The 14,058-nt window shown below is 49.0% G+C and overlaps 1 pseudogene; it reads right to left on the reverse strand.

Moving 5' to 3' along the window:
* Nucleotides 1–770: 770 nt before the first annotated feature.
* Nucleotides 771–14,058, reverse strand: part of LOC129667205 (40S ribosomal protein S2-like) — an 18,496-nt pseudogene continuing 5,208 nt past the window's right edge.

Below are 14,058 nucleotides of genomic sequence, written 5' to 3' on the forward strand. Positions count from 1 at the left end.
AGTTTGCCTGGCTTCTTTTTCTCCTTTCCAAACGCTCTTCCCTAATTTTCTAATTCTGCCTACCATCCGGAGGCAATTTTGATATGCAAATAAACCTTAACATTCAGAAACGGAAGCTTTTGAGAGTCTGAGTTAGGTTTTTTTTTCTTTTTTTTTCTTTTGCCCACCTCCTAGCCCTCCTCCCCTTCCCTGTCCCCCACCTGTTTTCTTCTTTTTAAAAGAATCCGTGTTTGGTGCAGCAGCTCCGAGACAGGGCACACAGCAGCAGAACTCTGTTGTCTTCCCCTGTGACTCCTGTCCTGGGACCTCTCGCTGGTCTCCTTGTTAAGACCCTGGGGACACTCCTGGGAAAGAAAGGGGTGTGTGTGTGTGGTCTTTGGTGCCACGTGCTACGAAAATACTACCAAGCTGCAAATTGGAACCTGTTTAATTTTCCAAAGCTTAAAGATTTTAAGGTAATTTAGACAAGTGTTTAAAAAAAAATTTTTTTTTAAGCGCTGAAAGCTAACAGTGGAGACGAGGCAACTAGCTCCACAGCATTTCTCGGAGCCGGCGCGGTACAAAATGAAATCTTTATCGAGGCAAAACTTATATCCAGTGGCATCCGCAGACTTTAAATCTTCACACCAGTTGATTTGGTGAGGGGGGACTGACGGGGTGCAGGTGGCCTCTGAAAATTCCTTCTTGCCCCTTCCTGCCACAGGACACAGAAAAGCAAAATCAGTTCGCCATAGTGACCGTTTATTTGATTTCAACAGACTTAACTGGCTTCATTTTTCTTGTGTAAAATCCTTTCCTTGTGTGGTAGCCACAGCTGAGGCCGGGCTCCTGTGAACCTAGACTGTGGTGTAGGTTTTCACAAGATGCTCAGCGAACTTCTGATAAGGAGACTTGGTGAACACGGCCTTTTCCCCAGAGGCCAGGGTGAGCTGGGGTGCTAAGTGGCTGTCGGCCTTGGAGAGGGCATCAAAGGTGGCCTTAGGTAGCAAAGCTGCCCAGGGGGCGGTGCAGGCCCTGGCTGGTGGCTGGGTAGCAGTCATCAGTACCAGCCATTATTACCAGCCTCCTGGGCACAGGGGCACAGACGACGCCAGTGCCTCTGAAGGCAGAAATGAAACACACCAGTAGCCTGGCACCTTGGGCAACAGTGTGGGTCTTGTCCCAGTAGCCTCAGTAGGGACAATGGAAGGCTCAGGCAAGATGAAGGCACCGGATGGCAACCTCCTTGGAGCACCTAACAACAAGACCAACATGACCATTATAGTCCCCCGTAGCCACAAAACCTTGAAGATGGTCCGATGGCCAGCCCGAGCCTCCTAGAGCACTGGCATGATTAGAACCTCATCCTTTTGAGATGTTCCCAGGAAAAACTCAGTAATCTCAGACTCCTTAACGGACCGGGAGAAAAGAAAGCTCAAGTCTCCTGCCTCAGGCCTGTGGAGAGTTGTAAGCTGTCAGCCGCTTCTCCAGCGCCATGCCTGCTTTTCTGCCGCCAGGCCCCCACTGCCATGAGAGTTATGAACTCTTGCCTTCTGGAACCAAGCACCACCGATTTAAATGCTTTTTTCTTTTAAATTTTTTATTTTTTTTATAAACCTTGGTTGTGGTGTTTTGCCATAATGGTATGGTAACTGTTCTTGGTCAAGGTCAATAGAAACTGCTTCCATAAAACAGCATGTGGCAAAGAAAAGGATTTATTTGGCTTACACTTCCACATTGTGGTCCATTGTTGAAGGAAGCTAGGACAGGGACTCAAGCAAGACAGGAACGTGGAGCTGGTGCAGAGGCCATGGAGGGGTGCTGCTTACTGGCTTGCTTCCCATGGCTTGCTCGGGCCCGCTTTCTTATAAAACCCAGGACCACAGCCCAGGGATGGCATCACTGGCCATCACAGCCCAGAGAGGGCCCACTACGGGCTGGGCCCTCTCCCATCAATCACTAAGTAAGAAAATGCCCTGCAGCCAAATCTTAGGGAGACATTGGGGTTGCTTTCTCCCAGATAACTCTAGCTTGTGTCCAGTTGACATAAAACTAGCAAGCACAGGAACTGAGACAGCAACCCTTGATAATATCCTGATTCTGTTCAAACACAAACCGGCAGTACCCAGAGCCTGCTTGGCCCAGCTTCAGGTTCATGCTCAATAAGGCAAACTGTGCCTTCTAAGTGAACTTTTTGGGAAAAACTCCTATTCACCATCTTGTGCCTACACACATAAGCAGGCATGGATGTGATTACTATCAATTTAATATGATATGATATGACATAATATATCATATTATGATTATATAATATATATCATATATTATGAGATATTATATGATATAATATGATATTATATTAAAATGGATGTGATTAAGATCATTCACGTGGAAAGGGACAGGTGGAGTAGAAAAGAGGTCACATAATTTAATCTGTCAGTCAAAATAGAGAACCATCCAACCCCCCCCCATTAGCAACCCTCCTCCTCTTGAACCCCATAAAAGGAAGCACCAGGCAGCCAGGGCCACCGAATATTTCCCCTCATGTGGATGTTGTCAGTTTTGACCACGTATCTAACTTGTCCTATTGCTTTGCTTCAATAAAGTTCATTCCCTTCTTTGCGACCTGTGGGGTTTTATTTCATTCTTGTGTTAGAGGCCAAGGACTTAAAAACAAAACAAAACAAAACAAAACAAAACAAAACAAAACAAAACAATAAAATCCTGGCACAAACCCAGAACAAGTGTAACAGCTGGGGTGTTTGAGTTCCAGCTCTTTATCGTCTCTCCTTGAGCAGACTCACACTGTCCATTTCCAAACTTCCATGGACCTCCCCGGCACCCTCCCCCCCCCCCATTCTCTTCTGAGTGTGGGATCGGATCTTTTCTGTTTTTAGGATCTTTCTCCTGGGGTCTGTGGACGGAGGAAAGGGGTACCTGGTATGTTCTGTTTGCCTCTCCTCCCATTTCCCTCCCATCCTTTCCCATCCCTAACTCCGTGTCAGCGTTTTGTAGAGGGCCAGGCTCTGTCACCCTCTTTCTGGTTGTATCCCGATATTAGGAAGGCCCAGCAGGCCGCAGGAGAGAAGAGTGACAACAGGATGCACTCCCTCCCCTGTGAGTGTGTTTGCTCTTGGAGTGTCTTCCTAAAGACCCCCATCTCTTGCCAGGTGGCCTCTTCTATGGGCCTCTGGCTTGATTGGCAGGAACCTCATCTTTTTATGCCAGTCATGGTAAAAGACCTCTGCTCTTTCTAACCATGCCGTTGTGTTTTTCTGGTAAATCACATCACTTTCTCTGACTTTTGGAATATCTTTCACAATGTATCTTGGTCCTGTTGACCTTCTTGATTTCCCAGAATGCTCCTGCTACACATTCCCCTCCCATCTTCGTGGTCTCTCCCATCTTAGGTCTCTCCTAAGTCCAGTTGCTGCCTCTTGCTGGACGGGTTTGTCTGTCCTGTTGGTTTGATCTTGTGCAGGTGACCATAGCTTCGGTGACGTCACGTCACACCCACCTTTGAGCCGTTCTATTACGCTTTCCTTAATGGATCCAATTTAAGACTGATTCTAAGCTGAGCTGTGGTGGCTCACTCCTTCAATCCCAGCACTCGGGAGGCAGAGGCAGGTGGGTCTTGAGGTCAGCCAGGTCCTCAGAGCGAGTTCCAGGACAGCCAGGGCTGCACAGAGAAACCCTGTCTAGAAATAAGACCAGCTTCTGCAGAGACAATGTGAATGCTGACTGCCTGCTCCCAAGATGGCAGACAGAGGGTCCCAGTTAGAACATGACTCCTTGGCACTGACAGCTTGCTTTAATACTTTATCACAGTGATGCTGATCTTGCTTCTGTACTTGATGCCACCTGGAGCCAGCTAAAACCCAGGCTGGGCACACCTGTGAGAGGTTTTTCTTAACTGGATCATTTAGCGTGGGAAGACCCACTCCAATCTAGGCCACACCCCTTGGTGGCAGCCTGCACAAAAGGCCAAGGAAGCAGGGAGCTTTTGCCTTTTGCCTGCCTGCCCCATTCTCCTGGGAGACTTCTTCCATTGCTGGCGTTAGAAGCGGCCCCTTCAGGATTCCAGCATAGAAGGAGGAGCAGCAGCTCTCTAGGCACCAGACTGGGGCTGCTGAGACGTCCGGTCTGTGGGCTGAGCAGCGTCCTGGGATCCCGGCTGTTACCGGACGACCCCGACCACAGCCTGTAGCACACGCTAACGAACCCCCTTCATGGGTGTGCGTGACTGCTCGTGCGTGTAACTGTGTGTGTGCATGCGTGTTCATCCTGTCCGTTCTGTTCCTTTCAAGATCCCTGAATAATACATCCACCGTTTCGGCTTGCTGTTTATTAGAGAGCCCTGGAACTCTCCCTGTAATTTCCCAGCTCGTGCTGGTCACTCACGGAGTGGGGCTTCTTCCGCCCTAAGCTGCCGTAACCAGCACTGGACAGACGATATTTTCCAGGCCCAGCCTTGAGTGTTTATGTCTATGAAACTTTAAAATTCTGCACCTGCTTCTGGGTGTGGGTGACCCCTTTCTGACCACTGGCCACGCAGGAAGGGTCTCTGCTGAGCAGAGGAAACCTCCAACTTGGAATTGTTTTTCTTCCAGCCACAGGCTTTCAGGTTTTCAGGCACAAGTGTCTCTTCCTCTAGCCTGTTGTCTCTATGGGGCAGGGCCAGCAACCGAGCTAGGCCTGCGTTGCCAGCAGTCAGTCCAGAGGCTGCCCACAGCGAGACGAAAAAGATTATTTGTGTAATGGTGGAAACTGTCCTCAGACAGCTATAAAATCCACAGCCCCGGCTGAACATCCGCTTTTCCTCTCCCTCTGTCCAGTTTTGCTCCATAAATTAATGACTAGGAGGCTCTGAAACATCAGGGCAGGTGATTCTCCTTAGCCCTCACCCCCCCCCCCAACACAGGAGAAATGAAGCTTCCCCTTATTCCCTTTAAATCAAAATAAATTGGCTTCTGATTTCTCACATGACTGGGGTGGTGGAGATGTGATTTCAGCCATGTTGGGGAGTAAGAATGGAGCATCTCCCAGGCATCTGAACAACGAGAGGAGAGACCCATGCCAGTCACAGTCTCCCTGACTGCATCAGCTCATTGCCACGAGTTTGGCCCTGGCCTCTCCCGCAGCACCAGGACCCATGTCTCTGCAAAACCTTGCTGTCTTTAGTGCCTCTGGCACCAATGAAACATCTTCCCTGGAAGGGCATAGTCCTAGCCAGTGTCCTATTGCCCTGAAGAGACACCACGACTATGGAAACTCAGAAAAGGCAGCATTTAGTTGGGGCTGGCTTAGACTTTCACAGTTTTGGTTCATTACCCTCATGGCAGGAAGCATGGGGGCACATGGGCAGGTGTGGTAGCTGAGGGTTCTACCTCTGGATCTGAAGGTGGCAGGAAAGGAGACCCTGGCTTTGGCTTGGGCTTCTGAAGGCTCAAAGCCCACTCCCCGTGACACACTTCATCCTGAAAGGCCACGCCTCCTGGTCCCTCTCAAAGCAGTGCCACTCCCTGATGACTAAGCGTTCACATACATAAACCTGTGGCGGCCATTTTTTTAATCCAAACCACCACATTTCACTCCCTGGCTTCCATAGGCTTGTAGCTATATCATAATGCAAAAAAAAAAAAAAAAAAAAAAAAAAAAAAAAAAGCATTCAGTCCAACCTCAATAACCTCTCCGCATAGTCTAGCACGGTCTCAAACTTGCTTAAAAGCCCGAAGTTCGAAGTCTCTTCTGAAACTCATGGCAAGCTCCTAACTGTGAGTCCTTGTAAAATCAAAATGAAAGAGCACATCAAAGACTTCCAACATGCAATGGCACAGGGTATATGCATTGCCACTGGAAAGGGGTGGGGTCTGCCTGGAGGAAGCAGGCCACTCAGGCCGATTCCTGCCTCACTTCATTCTCTCTGCTGTTCCATGGTGTAATCCTGTTACACAACAGGCTTCTGCTGCAGTGATCCGGTCAAGCGCATGGGACCATGGGACCAGGGGCTGAGATGTTTCTTTCCTTAAGGTTTTGGTTTTGTTTTGAGACAGGGTCTCACCACGTGGCCCCTGCGGGCCCCAGCGTCACAGCGATTGAGTGCTGGGCCCATAGGCGTATGCTACCACGTCTGGCCTAAAGTTCTCATTGCAGCAAAACAGAACTTCTGTAAAACAAGACGCGGGCGCTGCTTACCTCTGAGGGTCAGTTGTAACGGCGCACATCTGCGATTCCAGCTCTTGGAGGTAGGAGGATCAGGATGTACACACACACACACACACACACACGCCTGTACAATGTGTTCAGACTTCCAGTTACCCTTGAGGACAGAACACTGAGCTAGCAATAGACAGGTGTGTTCAGATCAGTCTGTGACTCCGCCGGTTGTATGACCGAACATTTTGGATTTGTTCTGTAGCTGGGTGTTCGTATCGGAGGGTGGACCAATTGCCCTCTGAGACGTCAGACCTCCACAGCCTCAGAATGAAATAAACGGCAGCTGAACGGTTGCCGGAGGCGTTTTCTCCCACTCGGCCACTTTCCTTCCGGGGAGTGCTGGGCTGTCTCCCTTCCGAGGAGGATGTTGCCAGGATTCTGAGCTCTTACTCCGCCTTCCTACAGGCGTTCATTTACTTAGTTCAATCTCTGCGCTTTTTTGCAGGCAGTACCCAAGGAGGTCAGAAGTGGGTGCTGGGTCCCGGGGACTGGTGGTACGGATTATTGTGAGCCCCATTTTGTGGGTGCTGGGAATATAGCCTGGAGCCTCTGTGAGAACAGTCCATGTCCTCAGCCGCTCTGGTTCTGTCTGCGCATGCTCGGCAAAACCCTACACTTCCGGGAACCCGCTCGTCCCAGGCCTGGGTGAGTCCGTTCTTCCAGTTGCTCAGTCACTCTGGAATCTACGTTCTCACTCTAAAGTCAGATCGATCAGTGAATGCTGTCTTAGGCGCTGATCACTTTTCCCCACACTGCGCCTCTGTTGTTTCAAACGGTGGACAGCTCCCATCCGGACCACAGGGCTGCGCGGCGCCGTTACAGCCAGGAGCCTCGTAATGGCTTGAATGAGAATGTCTCCCGTGAGCTCAGATATTAGAACACCTTGGCTCTAGCTGGTGCTGCTGGGAGAAATTTAGGAAGTGTGGCTTTGCTGGAAGTGTGTCACTGGGGGTGAGATTTGGGGGTGAGATCAGTGTTGGGGTTGGTCTGCAGCTCTGTGTATAGAGATGCTGAATTCTGCTTGCAGTCCAGACGAGGGCATTGCCATGTACACGATCAATGTGATGTCAACTTTGCTCCCCCTTATCTCTGATTGGTTAGTAAAGAAGCCGGACAGCCGATTCTGGGCAGAGAAGATAGGTAGGAGGGATTCCACGCCTGGTCTTGGGGTCTCAGGTAGGGACCATGAGGTGGGGAAATAAGGGGGGAAAGAGAGACAGACAGACAGACAGACACACACACACACACACACACACACACACACACACACACACACACGACAGAGACAGAGAGTTGCCATGAGGAATTGACCTGATATCAGGAGCAGAAACAGCCCAGACAGGACTAATATGGTAAGTAACTTGGGGTATATGGTGGGAAACAGCGAGACTAGCATAGAGGACTCGTATAAATGCATATCTGCCCAGTTACTGAGCCTAAAGCTTATTAATACATCTAATACGTCACAGTGTCATTTATTTGGGAGCTAGAACAGGTGCTGAGAAAAAGCCCCCTCCAAAATATAAGTTATTTTTATCATCTTGGAGTTTCACACCATTTCCAGTTGACTTTCTGGTTCTTGCTGGTGGACGGGGTGAGAGCTCACAGCTTCGCTGTCCCTGCCACCATGCTTGCTTACTTGCTGCCTTTCATCTCCACTGTGATGGACTCTTCTCCTCTGGAACCATAAACCCCAAACCAACCCTTTCTTCTATCAGTTGCTTGGGTTGTGGTGTTTTACCACAGTAACAGAAAAGTAATTAATATGACCCTCTGCAGTCTATTCACCGAAAGCACCCAGAGGGGAATGTTTCTGGCACAAGGGAGGTATGGGTTACCACTTACCCTCTGCATATAGAAACATTTTATATATAAACTATACATACATACATACATACATACATACGTGTGTGTGTGGTGTGTCCACTTAAGATAATTAACTTGTAAGAAGAAAATATTTATTTTGGCTCAGGGTTTCTGAGGTATCAGCCTATGGCGCTGACATTATTTCTGGGCCTGTGGTGAGGCCGCACAGCGTGGTGGGAATGTACAGAGAAGACTGGTCGTCCAGGAAGCAAGAAAAAAAGGGTGGGGGTGGGGCTGGGGGAGAGCATACTCTGAAGGGACCTAACTACCTTCCCTCGAGGCCCCAATCCTGCTGTGCTTGCCAGCTCCCCACAGTGCCGAGGGAAGGTTGGCATCCAGGCCTTCAACACAGGAGCTTCGGGGACATTAAGCATCCAGAGCAAAATGCAGAGATCCGCTTCTGACCCTTCCGTTGTATTCCGCTTCAACCATTAAGCCTCTGCAGTACATGCTAATGACTTTTGTGACTTGTCTCCCCCACTGAATTCCTCTCCCACAGTGTCCACTGCTGACGAATGCTTCTTTCCCTGGGTGAATTCCATGAAGTTTTTTTATTATTAAAATTGTTCTGTATTTATGTGTTTTGTGGGTTTTTCTCTAGGTGGCTTTCTCTCTGTTTGGAGTTTGCTTCGCTTCTGGTCCCCATAGGTTCATAGGGAGTGGCACGACTGGGAGGTGAGGCCTTGCTGGAGGTGTGTGTTACCTGGGGGTGGGTTTGGGGGTTTCGGGCCCAGTGTCGCTTTCTCTTCCGGCTGCCTACCGATCCGGATGTGGAACTCTCGGCTTCCTCTCCAGCGCCTCGTCTGCCTCTGTGCCGCAGTGCTTCCCACTGGGATGATTATGGACTGAACCTCTGAACTGTAAGCCAGCCCAAATTTAATGCTTTCCTTATAAGACGAGGTCACGGTGTCCCTTCACAGCTATAAAACACTAACCAAGACAACATGGGTCTTCATGTGGGCACAGGTGCTGGGACATGTGTGGGGTCAGCGGACAGCTCGCAGGAGCTGGCTTTCTCCTTCTGGCATGTAGGTCCCAGACTGAACTCAGATCATCAGGATCATCAGGCTTCTTCGTACCTTTATCTGCTGAGCCACCTTGTTGGCCAAATTTGGGAACTTCCCAGTCAGAAATTTTGAACACCTTTCTGTCTTCTCTGTGTCTCTTCTCGCTCCCCTTTCTCTTCTTTGCCTTTCTCCTCTCCTCAGGTCCCCGAGTCTCTATTTATTTTTCAAATATTTTTCTTTTGCTCAGACTGGATAATTTCTTACTCTTTTTATATCTAGTAACTTATTTTTTTTGTGTGTACATGTACATATATGGAGGTCAGATAAGAACATTAAGGAACCAGTTCTTATTCTGCCAAGCGTGCTCCAGGGGTTGAACTCGGGTCCTCGGGTTTCGTGGCAAGCACCTTCATTCAGGAGCCATCTTACCAGCCCTAATTTCCTTTATTCTAACTTCAGTTTTACCTAACAGTCACACCACGCTGGCTTTCACATCTTCCATTTGGCCTTTGTCATTTGCATTGAGATTTTTTTTCTTGCTGGTTCTGGAAAAGCGAGACTTTTGATAGAGACCTACACATTTGGGGCACTGTGGCATGAGAATCTAGACCTTAAACTTTGTCTTATAGCTTGTCCCCCAAAGGAAACCAAGTATTGCCTCCATGTTTTTACTGGGTGTGCTAGAAGTCGGGTATTGACAGCCGTGGACTGTGTTCCCGCTGGGTGTGGGGGAGCAGTTCCAGGCCTCCGCTGACACCCGCCTGGTTGGGAGGGATAAGAGAGACTCCTCCATGTTCTCCATGTAGCCTCCAGTGGCCTCTTAGTCGGAGGGGTGAGGAGACTTCGTGCCTGCCGGGAGGTACTGATGGTGGACTCTTTGGGTTTCTTCTAACATCTAATGTCTGGTTGGGGCGTGAGCGGTGCCTCCCTAATAGAGCAGGCGCAGATCTCAGGGCTCCTCTGGCTTCACCGATAGGATCTTGTGGTACCCCCTTACGGACTGGTGAGATCTCCCCTCCAATCTCTGCTGGCCAGGCAAGGCCAGGCTTTCTGTTGCTGAGTAACTGTTTTTTTCTGATTGTTTTTTGTTGTTGTTGTTGTTGTTTGTTTGTTTGTTTTCATAAAAGAACACCTGATGCAAACAACTTAAGGGGAGGTTTATTTCAGCTCATGGTCAGGGAGAGGGTTCAGTCCGTGGTTGCTTGGCTCCGTTTAGGTAGATCATATGGTGGCTGGACCAGGTAGGCATGAGACTATTCCCCTCATGGTGGGGAGGAAGCAGATTGAGAAGAAATTGGGAACCAGGTATAACCTTCAAGGAACAGCCACACTGTTCCTTGTGTTTCTGAAGCTTGGCCCTGCCTCCTGAAGTCTCCAGAACATTCCAAAGTAGCACTGCCTTCTGGAAGACCAAGCTCACATCACAGGAGTCTTCTGGAGATGGGGGAGCATGCCATGTCTAAGCCCTGACAGCATCCAAACAATTCTGAGTTTCTAGTCTGTCTCTCTGCTGGTTCTTCAACCAGAAAAGGGAGATTTCCAAGGCCAGGCTGTATTTTGTTTTCTTACACATTTCGATGTTCTGAGTTGCAGATTTAAAAAATATATATATTATTTTTTTGGTTACATATCCAGCATATTTAAAATAAAAAGAAAATCTAGAGTATGGGCTATCAAGACTTCCTTGGGTCCTCCTTAGCCCAACTTTTTCTTTCTCCCTTGCAGTTCTGTTTCTGTTTATCTTAGGCTTGTTTTATATATTGTGGAAAGGGTTTTTAAGTACCAATGGCTCTTCGTATCTTTGGGAAGTTGAGTCAAAAGACCCCCCCCCTCCAGGATACACAAATCCACTAATGCTCAAGTCTCTCATGTAAAATGATGGCGTGTTTACTTATATCCTATGCACATCCTTCTGTGTAAAAAAGTACATTTTTAAAAAAAGAATGTGTGTGCACATGAGTGCAGTTCCTGTGGCGGCCAGTAGAGGGCGTTGGGTGACAGAAGCTGGAGTTAGAGGTAGTTGTGAGTTTTCTGCCCTGTGTGGGTGCACCTGGGTCCCCAAGAAGAGCAAGGAGCCCTCTTAGCCACGGAACCATCTCTCTGGCCCTTCCTCCTACATACGTCAAACCGTCTCTAAACTACCTGTGTTACCTAATGTCTGAGAACGTGAGCGTGTGGTGTGAGCATGTCTGAAGGAGTCCGTCATTTCACTGTGGTGATCAGCACCACTTCACACGGTAAGACCGTCTCCTGACAACCGTGTGAGGAAGCAGTTTATCCTCACAGCTGTGAAACCACACCCTGGTTGCTGCTCACACTGAGATACAAAGTAGGGGCCTGCTACCCACAGTGGGGGTGCTTCACACTCGACTTTTGCCTTCCTGGTTGTGTGGCTCCGCCTGGTGCCCATTGAACCCTCTTCCTGGCGGCTTACCTCATCTTCTTCGTCTGGATTTTCTGTTCCCCGTCGCCTCTGCCTGGGCTTATAGATAAGTCGAGTGGAACATTCCAAGTATATTTTTCCAGTGAGATGTACATTTCTCATAGCCATAAACATTAAGCCACGAATTTGTCCTTCCAGGATCAGTCTGATCTCTACCTAGTTTTAACCATCTCCAACTCTTTATTTCTGCCGTTGTTGTTGAGAGCGGGTTTCGCTCTGTAGTCCCTGTTGACTTCAAACTCACGTCTCCCCTGCCTCAGCCACTGGAGCACTGGAATCGCAGGCCTCCTCCGCCCAGCCTTGTATTGGTGTAGTGAAGAAATGCGGCTGGAGAGATGGCTCAGTGGTTAAGAGCACAGGTTGCTCTTGCAGAGGACCCGAGTTCAATTCCCAGCACCCACATGGTAGCTCACAACCATCTGAAACTCCAGTCCCAGGGGATCTGACGCCCTCTTCTGGTCTCTGCAGGAACCAGGCACATACAGACATAGCACGCACACAGTACACATACAGACATACAGACATGCAGAGAAAATGCCCATACACACAGCACAATACGAAAGTTAAAGAAATGCTTGCTGTCTGTGGGCTGCTTGAGTCTGCCCGCCCCATTTTCACGTGCGCACAAACACCTAGTTCCTACAGGCTGCGGCTTGTCATTTTTTTTTCCATTCTTTTTCTTGAGGACCGTCACTTGCTGCTTCCCCGCCCTCCCCCCTTTCTTTTCCTTAAATCAACATTCTGGACTATTCCATCATGACAAGCCAAGGCCGTCTTTCCCAGGCTGTGCTTTTTACATGTAGGTGTTCCGGGCCTGTTCCTTCCTGTGTGCGTTTCCGTGGTGCCGGTCGGATCTCCTGTCACGAGAATGACACGGAGGTCAGTACCAAGGTGCTCAGAGACCAATCTCAGCCCAGCAAAGGAGCACACCCGGGCAAGCCGGGCAAGCCAGATGGCTGCATGGGTAAAGGGCTAGCTGGCAAGCCCATTGGCTGATGGGACTCAAATGATGAAAGAAGAGAATTGGCTCACACAAGTTGTTCCCCCCCACACACACACACACAAAAGTTAAAAATTTTAAATTATGTTTGAGTGTATGCGGGATGTGCACCAGAGGACATGGAGACAGAGTCAGCTCTCTCCTTCCACCACGCGGCGCCAGGGATCTCGCTCAGGCTTTCCATCCCGACCCAAAGCACGTGTGTCTGCTGAGCATCTCGCCAGCCCACTAAACGGATTTTTCTTTTTTAAAAAAATGGATGTTACGTACATGCAACCCCCCCTCCCCCCGAGAGTTTCCCCGGACATGCCTTGAGAATGGCCACAGCTATGTCACCCAAGAAATGAAAGCCAGCCACGTGTTCCGGGATTTTCAGACAACATACCAAAAGCCAGCAGGGAAAACGCAGCCGTGATACAGATGGCCGGGTGCCCGCCAGAGAGGCCAGGCTGGGAAGCTTCCAGAAGCTCAGCTGCTGCTACACATTTACATTCTTTTGAGTCGTAAACATGACTCGACCTGTTTTAGGGTGCGTCGTGCTTCTGCTAATGAGAGAGAGCCCGGGTAAGAGGACATGAAAAGATGTCAGAATCCTGCTCAGATCCAAAGCGTTACATTAACATCCTGTGGAATGGTGCCTAGCAGCGGGCACCGCTGCAGTCCAGCAGGGCTCCAAATCAGAGGCCACTGTGTGAGGACGCTGTAGGACAAGGCTTCTTGAGCCTGAGTGGGCTTGTCCAGTGTGCCCTGGGTCCGAGCAACCAAACTCTGCACGAGTTGCAGAGCTGCACCTGAATCTCCAACTTTGCATCTGAAGCATCTACAGTGACAAACGCTTTAAAGGACAGACTCAGTGTGTGTGTGTGTGCGTGTGTGTGTGTGTAATCTAGTGAATACATTAAAATCTCCCTCATCTCAATGAGGACACTCCATGAATGAAGTTCCTAAACAGAAGATGGGATCGAAACTGTAATTCCGGAAAATATTCAGGTGCCCTTAGGTGGCATCTTCTTTCTCTGTTTTTTGCCATTACTTCTTTGGGACTTGATTGGCTTCTAAAGGGTGTCCTTGTCCCCTGCTTGAGTTCAGAAGCAACCAAAAGGGCAAAGTGGGGACAGGATGCATGGAGATGGATTCTCACCTCCATTGCCATAGCAATTGATTGATTGACAGGCCTGGGCAGGCATTCTGGCTACGGCTGTGCTGAAGCCAGTTTAGCTCTTGGCACTGCCACTCGAGGGCAAGTGGTTAACAGACTCTTCCTCCAGGATTCCTGCTGTGAACTGGTCCAGGAGGTAGATGTAAATGGACGGTTCCCAGTCAGTCATGAAATCGGGAGTGATGCCCACGGTCCAGCATTTGGCTCAGGCTCGAGGCTGTGGGAAGCAGAACAAAGACCAGAGGCTTTTAGAAAGGGAAATTTGTCATGAGAACCAAACACATAGGAAATTACAAAGTTCTGGATGCATGCATTTTTATTTTTATTATTGTATTGTATTGTATTGTATTGTATTGTATTGTATTGTATTGTATTGTATTGTATTGTA

This window comes from Psammomys obesus, unplaced genomic scaffold (genome assembly GCF_907164565.1).
Source record: "Psammomys obesus unplaced genomic scaffold, mPsaObe1.curated_primary_1811, whole genome shotgun sequence".
Lineage (NCBI taxonomy): Eukaryota > Metazoa > Chordata > Mammalia > Rodentia > Muridae > Psammomys > Psammomys obesus.